At 40.8% G+C, this 18046-nt stretch overlaps 1 long non-coding RNA gene across 1 annotated transcript in view; it reads left to right on the top strand.

The window, feature by feature from the left end:
- The window catches only part of LOC147579469 (uncharacterized), a 53908-nt gene extending 37799 nt beyond the window's left edge, over positions 1-16109 (top strand). The window contains exons 4-5 of the long non-coding RNA XR_015253985.1: positions 1030-1100; positions 14090-16109. This is a non-coding gene — a long non-coding RNA (uncharacterized LOC147579469). The remainder of the gene's footprint in view (positions 1-1029; positions 1101-14089) is intronic.
- The last annotated feature ends 1937 nt before the right edge of the window (positions 16110-18046 follow it).

Here is an 18046-nt window from a genome sequence, read left to right as displayed (position 1 = left end):
CATTTTGTGACCAGGACGGGGTCACGCTGCCTTTCAGTTGAGCCACACTGACTTTCAACGTGCTGAGTCAAAGATGCTGCAGCATGGGGCACCTGGGTGACTCAGTCGGTTGAGCGTCGACTGCACCTCAGGTCATGATCTCACGGGTTCATGGGTTCGAGCCCTGCGTGGGGTTCCGTGCTGACAGCTCAGAGCCTGGAGCCTGCTTCAGATTCTGTGTCTCCCTCTCTCTTTCTGCCCTTCCCCTGCTGGCCCCGTCTATCTCTTTCTCTCAAAAATAAACATTGAAAAAATTAAAAAAAAAAAAAAAAAAGATGCTGCAGCAGGAGCACAAATGCCCTGCTGGATTCTCTACCAAAGTGGGGAGACTCTTCCTCTTTCTCTACCATCACGTAACGTTGATACCTGGTCAGAGGAGGGCCGTCCGGGGCTCTCAGCAAACACCTGTCTGCGTGGGATTGGGTAGCTGGATGTCCCAAGAGACCGCACTGTGTCCAACATCTCCTTCCTCTCCAGTTGTCCAACTGTGCGTGGGGCCTTGACCTTGAGCCAAGCTTGCTATCAGTGTCTTCAGTCTTGGTCCCATGCATACACAGAACTCTGGTGTCCCACCACCGGGGCCTTCCAAATACCACCAGAAGGTCTGAATCCTAGGATGACTATGGTTTAGGTTCAAGCTGGAAGCCCTTCTGCTCAACTAAGGAAATGATTCAGAATCATGCATTAAGTTTGAATCATCCCAGTAGGCCTGTGGCCATCTGCTCTTACTTGCAAGGAAAGAGACAAATTGTGGTTTTGGCATATGGCTTTTGCTACTAAGCCTTATTGTCTTCTCTTAATGGTGAAAATGACACATTGTTTAAAACTAAGGGATCATTATCGCATGTGACTAAATGTACAACGAAACGTTATAGAAGGTATATTGATAATTCGATGTTCAAACTAATGGAATAAGTGTGAAGGCATGGGGGAAAATTGTGGCCATGGACCAGATTATTTCTTGGCTTTTTTTTTTTTTTTTTTTTTCAGGAGTGGCAGGAAGTTGTTGGAGAGGATGCTTGGATGGTCATTCCTCCTCTCAGCCAGTAGTGTGCCTTTTGGTAACTACCTCCCCTGTATTTTTTTTTTTTTTAAAAAAAAAGCTTATTTATTTATTTTGGGGGAGGGAGGAGCAGAGAGAGAGAGAGAGAGAGAGAGAGAGAGAGAGAGAATCCCAAGCAGGCTCTGTACTGTCAGTGCAGAGCCCAGCATGGGGCTTGGTCTCACGATTCGCAAGATCATGACCTGAGCCAAAACCAAGAGTCAGACGCTTAATCAACTGAGCCACCCAAGCACCCCAACCTCCCCTGTATTTGCCTTTCTCTTGACTTCAAAAAGATGAAGAGGTTTGTTGCCTTCAGTTGCCCAACCCCTTAGGACCTATGGTAGATGACACTCATTATGACTTCTCTGGTTTGGATTGATCTGAGCCACTGAGAACGTAAGATATAATTTTAGAGAGTACCACCTTAATGATTGGGAGTCGCACAGTATCGACTTCTGCTCGGGTCATGATCTCACGGTTTGTGGGTTCAAGCCCCACATCGGGCTCTGGCTGACAGCTCAGAGCCTGGAGCCTGCTTTGGTTTCTGTGTCTCCCTCTTTCTCTGCCCCTCCCCCATTCTCTCTGTGTGTCTCTCTCTCAAAAATGAATAAACATTAACAAAAATTTTAAAGTCACGCAATAGTAGAAGGAGCTAGAAAGATGAGTCTCAGACATAAGCTTGAGAAGCATGCTGCTCTAATTCAACCTCTGCTCTTTAGCTAGGTCTTCCAGTTGGCTGTTCATTCCAATCTCATGCATGTCTCAAAGAGGTCCTGTGGTCACATATCCCCATGCCTCACAGGCATCTTGTGTAGAAGTTTTCCAACGTTTTAAACCTAAGTCATTTATTCCTATTCCGTCTGTAGTAAAAATGACAAACAGTCGTTGAGTCCTCCCAGTCCCAAATTGCATGTGGAATGATATGTAAAGGAAAGGATGTAAGCTCTGATGTCAGATAGACCTGAGTTTGAATCCTGGCTTCACCACTTACCAGCTGTGTGACCTAGGGTAAGTCATTTAACCTCTCTGGATCCGGCTCTTCGTAGCTCAAAGTGGAGATCGAATGCCGATCGCAGCGGGTAGTTATATGAGTTAGATGAAATGACAGATGTGACCGTGACTGGCATGCGTTGTGCGTTCAACAAATGCCCTCGACCTGTGTGTTATTTTCAGATATGCTCTATGTCCAAGTAATTAATTTGCATTGATTCTGTTGCTTGTGTAGCAGGTGACGTCAGCAAGGAAAGAGTTCATTACAATTAAGGAAGTCTTTAGAAATCGAGTTACAGCCTGAAGATTGGACTCCAGGAGATGGAATTATTTTGCAACCTAAGATTAGTTCAGTGAAAAAGATTAATGAGTCACATTATGGAATCAGCTCAAGCTAATGACAAATGAAAATGTTCTGGTTTTTAGCTAGAGTTGATTTAATAATATTTGTGCAATAACAGCATTATATTCAAAGTCTGTTCTAGCAAATTGGCCTTTACCCAGAGTTTTCCTCTCAGAGGTGAGGTCATTCTTATCATCTGACTGGCCACTTTGGGGACAGAGCCCTCGAGGGTGCAGTTTCAGGGCTGGCGAGAAGCCCTCCAATTCTCAAACACCCTGCTCTGTTTCTTTCCTCTTGGGATGCAACGAGGTGATTGAAGCTTTCACCCACCTATTTTCCATGATTTAAGTCATCTGCGAGAATCACAGATGAAGCCAGACTCAGGCATTAATACCTTAATCGGCAGTGATTCATCTGATTAACCCTGGCAGAAAGTACAATCCTGGGGTAAGTAGTTTGGGGGAAGAACAAGTCAGAGTAGGTGAGGCAGAACCCTTGGGAAAAGGTGGGTGGGGTACAGGGGCTCAGCAAGTGCTGGTGAGGGGTTATTTATTACCCCAAGCTGCCAGAACACTGTTTGAGTTTCAGCTGGTATTTGGGTCAATTATGCCTCGTTCTGACATTACTGTTTTCATATTTCTGTCATCCCCACTAGGCTATAAAATCTTCAAGGGAAAGGAGCTTCCCTTTCATATCTCTCACTTTCCCTCCGAGTGCCGTCCTTGTGTCTAGGAGGCATTCAATAAATGCCTGTTGAATGAATAAGTAAGTCAGTGGAGGTAAAGGGGATATTCAAAGTGAAACGAGGAGGCATTGAACAGTATCTGGTGTTTTGTTGTTGTTTTTTAACCTAGGTCTGGATTTCGTAATTCTGTGTTCATTTGTTGCTTCAGGTAAACTACCCTCCTGTGAAGTCTTTTCTGTTTTCTGCCCAGATTTGGGTCTCCCTACCCCTTCCTTTCTATCTTCCTGCACATCACCTCCAGTATGTCTGAGCAGGCTCACCTCGCATGTGAACTTTACGGCTGTCTCTGCTTCGCTGTTTTTATTGAAATCCTGGCATCCACTCTGATGGTGTTCAGAGTGACCAAGAAATCCGCCATCTCTCTAGTATCACCTGAGCAAGAAAGAATCGGGGATCATCATGCTTACGAAGTGCTCTAGTCTGAAGTTCAAGTTACAGCGGGAAAATCAAGTCGCTAATAGAGGCAAACAAATGTTGAACACGCCCACTATATGGCAAGACTGGAAATGGAGTTACACAAGATATGTGCTGCAGGGGACCACTGAAAGCTTTTGGGCGAATGAAAATTTTGTTGCCCTGAACAATCTCTAAAATTTGTTCCGGAATACTGGAATGGTTTTCTATTACAGAAAAATTCATTTCAGTGTTTCTTTTGGTGAAATGCATTGTGTTGGTTCTTTCCCCCTTTTTTTCCTATGGAGGACACTGTATTCAGATATTTTTTGTAATCGAAACTTTTGTCTTGAGGTAATGGTATATTCGCATGCAGTTTTTAACAAATGATACAGAGAGATCCATGTACTCTTTATGCAGTTTCCCCCCAGTGGTAACATTTTTGTAAAACCACAATGCAGGGGCGCCTGGGTGGCTCAGTCCATTGAGCATCTGACTTTGGCTCAGGTCATGATCCCACTGTTCATGGTTTGAGCCCCGTGTCAGGCTCTGGGCTGACAGCTCAGAGCCTGAAGCCTGCTTCAGAGTCTGTCTCTCTCTCTCTCTCTCTCTCTGCCCCTTCCCCATTCTTAAAAAAAATAAAAACATTAAAAAAATTAAAACTACACTACAGTATCACAACAGGGTATTGACGTTGATACAGTCAAGATGCAGAACATTTCCATCCCCAACAAGGTCCTTCATATTGCTATAAAAATAGCCACCCCCAGTTTCTCCCCAGTTCACCCTCTTAAAAAAATTTTTTTTAATGTTTATTTATTTTTGAGAGACAGAGACAGAGCATGAGCAGTGGAGGGGCAGAGAGAGAGAGGGAGACACAGAATCGGAAGCAGGCTCCAAGCTCTGAGCTGTCAGGCAGAGCCCGAACGAAGGACTAGAAAGGCTAGAACTCACAAGCTGTGAGATCACGACCTGAGCCGAAGTGGGTCGCTAAACTGACTGAGCCACCCAGGCGCCCCACCCCCTTCTTAATCCCTGGCAACTAATCTGCTCTCCGGTTCTGTAATTTTGTCCATTTCAAGATGGTTATATACATGGAATCATATAGTCTGTCACCTTTGGGGATTGGCTTTTTTCACTCAACATAAGTCTCCAGAGATTCATCCAGGTTGCTGTGTAGCTCATTCCTTTTTAGTGCTCTGGTATGGACGTATTGCGATTTGTTTCACCATCCATCCATTTCTAATTTCGGGCTACTAGACATAAATCAACTGTAAATATTTCTGTGTAGGCTTTGCTGTGAACCTACGTCTTTATTTCTCTGGGATAAATAACCAGGAATATTGATTGCTGGCCGGTATGGTAGTTACACGTTTAGGATTGTTTTGTTTTGTTTTGTTTTGTTTTGTTTTGTTTTGTTTTAAAGAAAGTACCAAACCATTGTCCAAAACGGCTGGGCCATATTACGTTCCCACTAACAATGTGTGAATGATCCAATTTCTTCGCTTTTGTGGCAGCATTGGTGTTGTCATTATTTTTTATTTTGGCCATTTTGATATGTGTGTAGGGCTATCTCATTATGGTTTTAATTTGCGTTTCCCTAATGGCTAATGATGTTGAACATCTTTTTATATGCTTATTTGCCATTTTTATATCTTCTTTGGTGAAGTGTCTCTTTATGTCTTTCGCTCATGATTTAATTGGATTTTTAATTTTTTTTTAACTGTTGAGTTTTGAGAGTACTTAATATAGTCTAGATATTAGTCCCTTGTCACATGTTATTCGCAAATATTTTTTTTTTCCTGGCCTGTAGCTTGTCTTTTTATTTTCTTAGCAGAGTCTTTCATTGAGCAGAAGTTTTTAAATTTTATGAAGGCTCATTTATCAATTTTTACCTTGTGGGTTATGCTTTTGGTGTCACATCTAAGAAATCTTTGCCTAGATCCTGAAGATTTTTTCCTACTTATTTTTCTAAAAATTTCACAGTACTACATTTTACTTTTAATTTTGTGGTACACTTTCAGTTAATTTTTCGGTAAAGTGTGAGACAGATTGAAGTTTATTTTTTTGCCTGTGGATGTCTAATGCCCCAGCACCATTGGTTTCAAGGCTATCTTTTCTCCATTGAATCGCTTTTGCACCTTTGTCAGAAATCAGTTGGGCATATTTGTGTGGGTCTATTTCTGGGTTCGCTACTCCGTTACATTGATCTATGTATATATTCCTTCACCAGCACCATCCTGTTTTGAATACAGTATCTGTACAGTATGTCCTGAAATCAGGGAGATGGATCCCTCTTACTTTCTTCTTCTTTTTCAAAATGATGTTAGCTATTCTAGTTCCTTTGCCTTTACAGATAGCTTTTTGTATAATCTTGTGTAATGTTTGCAAAAAAATCTTGCTGGGATTTGGATAGAAATTATATTACATCAATTTGGGGAGAATTGACACCTTTACTCTGTTGAGCCTTTCAATTCATGAACACGGAAGATCTCTGATTTCTTTCATCAGGGTTATGTAGTTGTTATCGTACAAGTCCCACACATGTTTCGTTCGATTTACACTCAATGTTGAATTTTTTGAGAGGTTGTAAACGATATCGCATTTTTGTATTGGGTATCTATGTGTTCATTGCTGGTATGTACAAATACACCTGATGTTTTCCCACCTCTATTGAGAAATAATTGAGATACATCACTGTCTTAAGGTTAAGGTGTGTGGCATGATGGTTCAATTTACATACGTTGTGAAATGACTACATAATAGGTTCTGCTAATGTCCATCTTCTATAGATGCAATTAAAAAAAAAGAAAGAAAGAAAAAAGGAAAACATTTCTTCTTGGGATGAGAACTCGTATGATATACCTTCTTAATAACTTTCTTATATATCCTACAGCAGTGTTAGCTGTAGTCTTCATGTTGTAATTACATACTTACTGCTTACTCATCTTATAACTGGCCGTTTGTACTTTTTCATCACCTTCCTCTGATTTCCCCTCTTGCCACTTGCTGCCTCTGCTAAACCGTAAGTCTGATCTCTTTTTCTATAAATTAGATTTGTTGGTTTTTTAAAATGAATTTCTATGTGTTTATCTTGTATCCTGATTAGCTCTGGGAGTCTCTTGTAGATTTTTTTTGACATTTATATGTAAAAATCATGTCGTCTGCAAATATGGGCAGTTTTATTTCTTCCTTTCTTGTCTGTAATCTTTTTTTTTTTCTTCATTTTTCTTGAATACCCTGGTTAGAACTTCCAGCATTATGTTGAGTAAGACTCGTGAGACTGAATATCCTTCCCTTTTTCCCAATTTTAGGAAAACAGTCAGTCTTTTACCATTAAGTACAGGCTAGCTCTGGATTATTTTTAGGTGCACTTTATCAAGTAGAAGAAGTTTCCCTCTATTCCTAGTTTTCTGAGGGCTTTTACTATGAACATGTCTTAAATTTTATCAATGTCTTTTTCACCAGTTGATATAATCATGTAACTTTTTCTTTAGCCTGCTAATAGACTTATTTTAAAATGTTGAACCAGCCCTACCTTTCTAGAATAAGCCCCACTTGTTTCTGGTGTCTAATTCTTTTTATATATTGCTATTTACTAATATTTTGCATCTATATTAATGTACTGTATTCTGTATCTTTATTCGTACTGTCTTTGATTATGGCAGTAAGGTACTACTACCTTCATAAATCAGTTGGGAAGTGTTCTCCCCTTTTCTATTATCTGAAAGAGATTGTGTACAATTGGTGTTAATTCTTCTTTAAAAGTTTGGTAGAATACTTCAGTGAGGTGCCTAGGCCTGGGAATTTCCTTTTTGGAGATTTAAAATTGCGAATTCAATTTCTTTCATTGTTAGAGGGCTGTCCAAATGATCTATATCTTGTTGGATGAGTTCTGATAGTTTGTGTTTTTCAAGGAAGGGATTCAGGTCATCTAAGCTGTCAGATGTATGTGGGTAGAGTTGATGGCATCCACCTGGTGCTACTTTGCTGTCCACAGGCTCTGTAGTGATGTTCCATGTTCCATTCCTACATATATTGGTATTTTGTGTCTTTTTTTTTTTTTTCAGTTTTGCTACAAGTTTGTCGATATTTTTCAATGGGTTTTTGTTTTACTCCCCTCTCTCTTTCTCTCTCTGTTTTCAATTCATTGATTTCTGCTATCCTTATATTCTTTTCCTTCTGCTTGTTTTGGATTTATTTTGCTTTTTATTTTATAAAATATATATAAATATATATATAAATATATTTATTTTATAAATCTATTTTATTTATTTTGCTTTTCTTTGTCTATGTTTTTGAGTTGGAAGCTTAGATCATTAATTTGAGACTTCTTTTTTTCTGATCTCTGTGTTTAGTACTATAGATTTCTTCCTTCATAGTTTTAGTTTATTTATATTTTCAGAGAGAGAGAGAGAGAGAACAAGGGAGGGGCAGAGAGAGAATCCCAAGCAGGCTCTGCACTGTCAGTGCATAGCCCAACCTGGGGCTCGAACACACAAACCATGAGATGTTGACCTGAGCCGAAACAAGAGCCGTCCACTTACCTGACTGAGCCACCCAGGCACCCCTAAGTTTTCCCCTTCACATTGCTTTAGCTATGTCCTACAAATTTTGATACATTGCATTGTCATTTTTATTTAGTGCAATGTATTTTTAAATGTACCTTGAAACTTTCTTTTTGACCCATAGATTACTTAGAAATGCATTGCTCAGTTTTGAAGTGTTAGAGATTTTTCTATTATCTTTCTGCTATTGATTTTTAGTTTAACTTCATTGTGGTTGGAGAAAACACTACAAAACTTCAATTCTTTTAAGTTTTTTGAGGCTTGTTTTATGACCCAGAATTTGGTCTATTTTCATATCTTTCATAGGCGCTTGAAAAGAATGTACATTTGGCTGTGTTGAATGGAATGTTCTATAAATGCTATTAGATCCTGTTGGTTGATGGTGTTGTTAAGTTCTCCAATATCCTTGCTGATTTTCTGTGTAGTTGTTCTAATGATTGTTGAGAGTGAGGTGTTGACATTTCTTACTATAAATTGAATTTATCTTTCTCCATTCAGATTTGTCCGTTTTTGCTTCACATTTTGCAGCTTTGTTGTTTGATGCATGCATATTTAGGATCACTGTGTCCTTTTGGTGGAACGACCCTTTTATCATTATATAATGTTCCTCTCTGTCTTTGGTAATTTTTTTTGTTGTTAAATCTACTTTGATATTAATGTGTATGTGACATATTTTTTCCATCTTTTTACTTTCAACTTACCTATACTGTTATATTTGAAGTGAGTTTCATATAGCCAGCAAATGTTAATTCACTCTGCCAATCTCTGTCTTTTAATTGCTTTTAAAAGATCATTTACATTTAATATAGTGATTTCTATGTTGGGGATTATTACCACTATTTTATTTTTTTGTTTTTCATTTGCTCTCTGTTTTTGATTTCTCAATTTTTCCCTATGTGGGTTACTTGAAAATTTTTTCATTTTGATTTTTCTGTTTAGTGTTTTTGAGTATATCCTCTTAGGTCATGTGTTTGCTTGTTTCTTTAAGTATTGCATTTAATAATGAGATGTCATTGTCTCACCAGTCCAAGTGAAGTACAGAAACTCCACCTCTCTTTACGTTCCTTCACCTTACCTTGCTTAAAATGTACGGTTCATTTTCATTAATCACGGTAGTTACATTCTATAAGGTCTCTGTGAACACTGAATTAGCAAATACTAAATTACTGCTCCCAAGGGAAATACAGAGTTAAATTCCTTTGAGCCTCAGGTTTCATTTTCATCAATACATAACCTGTTTTATGCATGTTTCTGTTTAAAGATACCTTATTTAATATATATTGTTGATTCAGCAACATTGAACTCATGGCTGACAGCACTATAATTTATGCCTAAATGAAGCTTATCCAACACATGTATTTTCTCCATAAAGCACATCACAACCTTCTTGCACTTTAGAACGTGAGACAAAACTTCAGCATTACACTTGGAGGCCATTTTAGACAGCAAATTGATAAATAAAAAGCACAAAAAAATATGTCACACTAGGTAGACAAAGAGCATTTGTTTACAGTATGAGAATTAAGAGGACAGAATGTCACCTTATTTGGCCTCATCATAGAACATGTATGTCAGTGACTCAAATTTTTTGCCAGTCTGCACTTGTAAAAATGGCACGAGTATTAATTTGAGAGTTACAAATACATTTTAATGAGCTGATGAATTGGCAAATATAGAATCTGTAAACAATGAGCATAGACTATAAATGTCTTAAATGTTTTTCTACAAACATTTAGAACCATATCAGACAGTGTTATGATTTTTGCTAAAATCATAAAACAATTTGGAAACTCAAGGAGATAAGAAAAACATTGCATTACGTTATATGTTTGCTTACTTTGTTCCTTTTTTCTTTACTGATGTTCCAGATTTCCTTCTTTTATCATTTCTTTCTTATTTAGAGAATTTTTTTCTCTCCATCCTTCGAGGGTAGTTCAGCTAGTGACAAATTCTTTTTGTTTTCTTTAATCTGAGAATGTCTTGATTTCCTCTTATGCTTCAGGGATATTTTTGCTGGGTGTTAGATTTGAGGTTGTCAATCTCTTCTCCCACTACCTGAAAATTGTGTCACTTCCTTCAGAGTTCCATGGGGTCTGATAAGAAACTTGCTGTCGTTCAAGTAGGTTTTTTTCTTTATAGGCAAAGAATATGCTATTTTTCTTTGGCTCTTTGCAAGATTTTTCTTTGCCTTAGTTTTTGGAAGTGTAATTATGAAATGTCTTGGCACGAATTTCTTTAAGTTTATCTCTTTTGAGGTTGACTCAGCTTCTTGAATTTGTAGCTTTATGTTTCCTGGCAGATTTGGGCAGTTTTCAGCCATTATTTCTGCAAGGACATTTTTAGCCCAAACTTTCTCATTTCCTTCTGAGATTCAATGATATGAATCTTGGATATTTCTTTAAATTTTTTTAAACGTTTATTTAGTTTTGAGACAGAGAGAGACAGAGCATGAATGGGGGAGGGTCAGAGAGAGAGGGAAACACAGAATCCGAAGCAGGCTTCAGGCTCTGAGCCGTCAATACAGAGCCCGATGTGGGGCTTGAACTCATGGACCGTGAGATCATGACCTGAGCCGAAGTCAGTCACTTAACTGACTGAGCCACCCAGGCGCCCCAAATCTTGGATATTTCTTATAGCCCTACAGGTCTGAGTCTCTCTTCATTTTTTTTCTCTGTTGTTCAGATTGGATAATTTCTACTGTTCCATCTTTCAGTTCACTAATTCTTTCCTCTGTCCTCTCTGTTCTGTTGTTGAGTCCATCCACTGGGCTAACTATTTAATTATTGTATAAATTTCAGTTCTAAAATTTCCATTTGGCTCTTCTTTATTGTCTTCTAATTCTTTTCTGAGACTTTCTATTTTTCTCGTTAGACTTTTTTGTTTTTTCATTTCGGTGTTTTCATTGTTGCTTCTTGAAGCATTTTTATCATGGTTTCTTCAAAATATTTGTTAAATAATTCCAACGTCTCTGTCACTTGGTGGTGGCTATCTTTGATTGTCTCTTTGCACTTGGTTTGCGATCTTGGTTCTTGGTATGATGGGTGGTTTTTTTTTTTTTTTTTTATTGAAACGTGGACACTTTCATATAGTGTAAAGAAGTCTCCGGATCTTACTTAAATCTGGTTTTATTTATTTATTTTTTATTTATTTATTTATTTTTAATTTTTTTTCAACGTTTATTTATTTTTGGGACAGAGAGAGACAGAGCATGAACGGGGGAGGGGCAGAGAGAGAGGGAGACACAGAATCGGAAACAGGCTCCAGGCTCCGAGCCGTCAGCCCAGAGCCCGACGCGGGGCTCGAACTCACGGACCGCGAGATCGTGACCTGGCTGAAGTCGGACGCTTAACCGACTGCGCCACCCAGGCACCCCTTAAATCTGGTTTTAATTGGCGGTTCTGAGCGTTCTCTGGAAGGAGAAAGGGAGCACTACCATATTACTACTAAGCTGGAGGTAACAGCTCGGATTCCTGTTGGGCCTCTCCAGAACAGGGAGGCTCCTTGTTACACCTGAACAGGGATGGGAGCTCTGGCTCCCCCGTGTGGACTGCACGGATACTGCAGTGGGGCTGGCTTCAGTACCCTTGGGCCACGGTGATATTTCTGACTGCCCACGACGCCTCTGATGCCCACCCCAGTGGGGTATATTCGTATGTTTAAAAATATATATTCGTTATCTCTAGAAAAAAGATAAAAGTAAGCTTCCTTAATGAACTTCTGAGCTTTCCATTTCTGTCATCTCCCTGCTGATTAATTTTTTTTTGTTTTCTTTTTCAGTAAGTCTCTTTACCTGTTCGGGTCTGGCAGCTGTCCAGATGCTTTCTTCACTCATGGTGAATTTTCATATATAGCTACTGTTTTCTCCTATCTTTATTCCAGCGTTTTCTGCTTCTTTTGCTCCTCCTTTGTGCCTTGCTTCTCAGTGTTTACTCCTTTTGAATGTCTGTATCATAGGTGCTCTTTTCAGAGCGTTTCACTTTTAAAATAAACAACCACCAAAGAGGGGGTTAAGTTCAAGTGCTGAGAAGTGCAAGTCAGTGCATCCTGCCTGGAGACACCTCCCTCTGGGGGCAGGGGGGCATCTCAAGTTGACTGTGGAAGGGTCAATAGGAAAGTCTAGCCGAGGAGCTGATTTTGAAGACTGAAACCCATTTCCTCCGAGGAAAGGAAATAGTGCAAAACTATTTGAGGTCATATTTCCCTGCCTTAGCCACTTGAATGGGGGTAGTGGCAATCAGAAGCTATAAATAGATAAACTTTGCTAGAAACACCTTGAAGAACCATCAGGAAGTGGCTGGCCTTGTTCATGGTGTTTTAGAAACTAGCATGTTAGCGGCCGATGGCATCTCTAATTTCATTTTTGCAGATATCCATGGACGTTGTCATCCTTCTGTCACTCTTTGGGATTCTCAGAAGTATCCTTTTGTTTCATGTCCCATCCCCCACCCCCGCCTCTTCACACTCTTGGGTTTCTGGATGGCCAAATAGGATTTGAGTGATTGATCAGCAAGTTTTACTAATGATTTCGATGAGCTTTATTTGTTTGGTGAGTCATTAGCTTTTCCTGGTAATTAGAATTTAGTCTCAGTATTCATACTTGATGTAATTCTGGATAAAGAGTATCCTCGTTAAACTCAACTAGATTTATAATTTCCAGGTCATTATAGAACAATGTATCTGAACCTGTAGTACTTCTCTCTTCTGACGGAAGAACTGTTTTATTTTGTTTTAAAATATCAAGTATTTTTTTGCTTATGAAATGACCTACAACCCTGGCTGTGGTTTTAAAAGTAATGTTGGGGCGCCTGGGTGGCTCCGTGGGTTGAGGGTCTGATGCTTGATTTGGGCTCAGGTCACGATCTCATGCTTCATGAAATCAGGCCTCTTCGTAGGTCCTGCACTGGCAGTGAGGAGCCTGCTTAGAATTCTCTCTCTCCTCTCTCTGCCCCTCCCCCGCTCATGCTCTCTCTCACTTAAAAGAAACAGACATTTTTTTAAAGATCAAAAGTAATGTTTTCCAACAAAGTGTTTGCTGGGTAAAACTGGTATCAGTCTGGGCTCTAGTAACCCTTTCTTTGGGGAGGCATGTGAGTGAGTCGGCCTTTGGGATCCATTTATTAGATTAATCTTTTTTTAGAATCCTAATTATGCCATATCTGGCGTCTGGAGAAAAAAAAAAAGAGGATAGTGTCCCTGTCCACCTGTGTCGCAGACCCCAATAAAAGATGCGGCCTTCAGCTGGTACTGAGCAGCCCCCCTTTATCCCCTTAGGGATGGCAGGGAAGATGAAACGGTTATCTGGCTTTATCCAGGTCAACAGAAGAGCGGGGCTGAGCAGGGCTTTAGCTGATCCTTCTTTGCGTGCGTGGGCAGCTGTGTGGCTCCCGGAGCCCTGGCTGAGAGGTGCAGAAGCATCGGGGCGTCTTGCTGGGGTGTGGTGAAGTCAGTTCCTTCCCTCGCCTTCCCGCAAGGCCGAAGGGAGGAAGAGAAGTCGCTGCCTTTCTGCCAGCCGGGTTCTTTTGCAAGTTCGCTCTTGGAGGCACTAATGATGAGTGGGAACCGCTTTCTCTGACTACTTTAAGGTCACCCTAATTGGCTCCTTTGTGTTATAAGGCCTTTCAAAGAGACTAACGACGCATTCTTTGGCTCCCAGCTGCATGTTAATAACACCGTCTTTGGAGTCTGACTTTAAAGCAGCGTCACCTCTGATACTTGAATGATTTGATAGTGGCAACAGAATGATCTAAACTGAAGGTCCTAAGCAGGACACAACTCCTCCGGCCACCCCTGGGGCGGAGGGGGACGTGGGCACAGAGTAACTCCCAGGCATGGGCTTTATCGGCCACCTGGCTGTCGTGAATGGCAGCTCCTCAGCAGGTGAAGGAGCCATGCCCGGGGAACTGTCACCGTCAGCATAATGCCGCTGCCTAAACAGTTTCCCTCCCTTCGGCTTGGTTTTCCCACAGACGCTGCTGACTGCGACTGCTGATAAGCTGCATAAGGCAGGAGGTCAACAATCCGGAGACTGCTCTTAATTATTAAAGGATCAACACGTCTTAATGCACGCATCCACCGGGGAGGCCAGAGAACTGGGGCTCGGGGAGAGAAGTCTTCTCCTTCTCTTTACATTGGCAAAAACAAACACACGAAGCAATTCTCGGGGGTGGGGGGGGGGGGTGGAGCTAAAGGGTTGCCCCTCTCTCCTAACTCTAAATTTGGAACCGAGAATATTGGCACCTCTTCCTCTTCAGACTCAAGCTGCCGTGTCATCGAGGAGTGGGTTTGCAGACGTGATCTCCACTTAACGAACCGAACCTTGACTCGGCCCCACGGCAAGGAGCGCTGGGACCCAACAGCCCAGGGCCCCAGGGGAGCTTTGCGCGACTACTCTGCGTTAGTGCCTTCTCTTGTCCTAAATTAAGCTCCTTGACATATAATTATCCATCCCACACACTGAACCTATCTCCAAGGTAAATGTTTCTGCTCGGCGAACACTGGTTCACAGGATAAAAACAATCCTCCTCTGTCTCCTCCCTGTCACCACCGCCAGCCCCATGGATGAGTCCTTGCTGGGTGCCCTGGGCTCAGGGCTGGGCTGCCTGCTGCGGCGATCACACGAAGCTACAGGTGAGCCCGAGGAAGTGGTGGTTGTGCCTTTTCTCCCTCCTTTTTTCTTTCTTTCCACAATTGGAGGGAAAGGCGTCGGGACCGGTCAAGAGCGATGCAGTACGAAAAGAATCAGGACACCATTCCGTTGCAATACTTGACAACGTTGCAGAGGAAAAGGGCTTCATAAAAGCAGTGGCCGGGTGGGTTATCTCCAAACGCGTGTGGCTCCCGAGATGAGGACACCATCCCGAAAATTTGACCGCAATGCCTATAAGCTGAAGTACCTGTTCCAGATCTGCGCCAGATGAGGTTTCGGGGGGGGGGGGGTCTGCCTGAGAACCAACGAGTTCATGGCAGCTCCCAGGCTTAATTATCATGGTGTTGCTCTCAGTAGCAGAGCAAGCGAGGAACAGAGACAATTCACTCGGGAAGAACATGGCAATGTTAAGCAAATGACCAAGAAACATGGAGAAATGGGCTCAAACGAATTCATAAGTCTGAAATTCAAATGACAGCCCTCTATGTTTATCTATCAGGTTTGCAAAGAGAAAAGAAACAACAATACCCTGTGTTGGCAAAGGGTACCGGGGAGTTACTAGAATCAGACAGACTGGTTTATGCTTCTAGGCTCTTTCTCTTACTAGCACAGGGAACTTGGGCATGTCATTTGTGTTCTCTAAGACTATTCTCCTCATCTGTAAGATGCAGATAATATTAGTAACCACCTCCAAGGGGGTTTGGGAGATTTATGTAAAATCATGCTTATAAAGTGCTTAGTGCGTCATCTGACACATAGTAAATGCCCAGTTAATATTCAAATTATAATCATTATTGGAAGCTAGAAACCCAACACACTGATAGGGGAGTATAAACTGGTAAAACCCTATGTAATAAAAACTTGACATGTATGTTAAAGCCTTAATGGTGTGTATACACCTGATTTAAGCACTTCACTTCTAGAAATCTATTTTGAGGAGACAGGACACAATCATATGTTTACGAGGATATCCTTCATGGTATTTATGACAAAAATGGAAGCAATTTAAACACCCAACGGTAGTTAAAAATGAGTAGTAGTTAGAAAGTAGTAATTAAGAAGTAGTTAAAAATTAAGTTTCAGTCGCTATCTCCAAGAGATGCAGAACATATTTTTGAGAAATACTTGATGGTGGAGAGAAATGATACGCTGTGAAAATAATGGTTTTCAATTAATGGATTCCCTATTATTTGTATTTTTTATTAATACTTGCTTGTCATTTTAAATTTGTCTGTAATCAGTCAACAAATACTTTTTGGGCATCTGCTGCATATTGGGCACTACGGTGGGCACCATGGATTTGGTAGTGAATAAAGCAGACAGGGTGCGCCCTTGTGGAACTTCTGGTCCACTGAATATGTGTCACTTTTTAACAAAAAGGACTAATAATAAGACAAAAGGGGAAACTATATTTGTTTGTTAGGGTTGCCATAGCTTAGGTGGCTTAGACACAGAAATTAATTAAAAAATTTTTTTAATGTTTATTTATTTTTGAGAGAAATAGAATGAGCATGAGTGGGGGAGGGGCAGAGAGGGAGACGGAGACACGGAATCCCAAGTAGGCTCCAGACTCTGAGTTGTCAGCACAGAGCCCAACGTGGGGCTTGAACCCGTGAACCCTGAGATCACGACCTGAGCTGAAGTCAGACGCTCAACTGACGAAGCCACCCAGGTGCCCCAGAAGTTACTTTTTTTGCAGTCCTGCAGTCTTAAAGTCTGAGATCAAGGTGTTAGCAGGGTGGGTTTTAACCTGAGATCTCTTTCCTGGGCTTGAAGGTGGCCATCTTCTCCCTGTGTCTTCACCTGATCTTTCCCTCTGTAATTGGATCCAAACTTCCTCTTCTTATAAGGACACCGCCAGTCAGATTGGATTAGGATCTGCTCTAGTGACCTCATTTAACTTAATTACCTCTTTAAAGATCTTATCTCCAAAGACGGTCATATTCTGTGGTACTCGTGGTTAGCATTTCAGCACATGAACCTGGTTGGGGGAGACAATTCAGCTCATAATAGAAACCATTTGATAATATTTCTTGTTTGACAATTACTCTTTTGAGCTATATGATAAAGACACCATGTGTCTCTTCCTTTTCCTTCCAATGAGGCATTTTTTTAAAAGTTTTTCCCCGATCTTTAATTCTTTTTTTTTAAATTTTATTGTTTTAAATTTACATCCAAATTAGTTAGCATATAGTGCAACAATGATTTCAGGAGTAGATTCCTTAATGCCCCTTACCCATTTAGCCCATCCCCCTTCCCACACCCCCTCCAGTAAATCTGTTTTTTCTCCATATTTAGGAGTCTTTTATGCTTTGTCCCCCTCCCTGTTTTTATATTATTTTTGTTTCCCTTCCTTTTTGTTCGTCTGTTTTGTCTCTTAAAGTCCTCAGGTGTGGTATATATATATTACTCAGCAATCAAAAAGAATGAAATCTTGCCATATATATTACTCGGCAATCAGAAAGAATGAAATCTTGCCATTTGCAACTATGGGGATGGAACTGGAGGGTATTATGCTAAATGAAATTAGTCAGAGAAGACAAAAATCATATGACTTCAACGGGGCATTTTTAGTCCCTTTGGAGACCCCATTCAGGAAGACTAAGAACATGTACTTCTCTTTGAAAAAATTTTTTAATGTTAATTTACTTTTGAGAGATAGAGCATGATTTGGGGGAAGGGCAGGGAGAGAGAGACATGGAATACGAAGCAGGCTCCAAGCTCTGAGCTGTCAGCACAGAGCCCGACGTGGGCCTCAAACCCATGAACTGTGAGATCATGACCTGAGCTGAAGTCGGATGCTTAACTGACTGAGCCACCCAGGCAGCCCCATGTACCTTTCTTTGAAAGCTTGTTCACTGGCCGCAGCACAGGCATGTGTGGAGATTTCAGTTTAGGGAAAGGTGACCTTAGATAAGAAGTCCTAAATCACCTGTAGAGAATGGTGACATTCAAGGGTTTCCCTGGCATTTCAAGTCTAAGTGAACTTCAAGTATGAACTTGAGGCTTGAGTCCAGGGTCCCTACCTCAGCCCAGAACTAAGCATTCCAAGTAGACCTCCTAGAGAGGACTTCCCGAGGGTGGTGTCCCAAGGTCTAATCAGATTCAGATGCATAGTCTGAAAATGAAATCTTCTTCAAGGTGTGGCAAGGGCCATCCAAAGAGAATGAGTCATTGATGAACAATAAAACCATTAGCTTCTTTTATTATACATATCCAATTTTACTTTCATTAAAAGAGAGATAAACAAAAGAGGGAATAGATGATTGTTTTCAGC

This window comes from Puma concolor, chromosome B4 (assembly GCF_028749965.1).
Source record: "Puma concolor isolate L17-30 chromosome B4, mPumCon1.1.hap2, whole genome shotgun sequence".
In the NCBI taxonomy this organism is placed as follows: Eukaryota; Metazoa; Chordata; class Mammalia; order Carnivora; family Felidae; genus Puma; species Puma concolor.
This window is presented reverse-complemented; position numbering and strand designations above follow the sequence as displayed.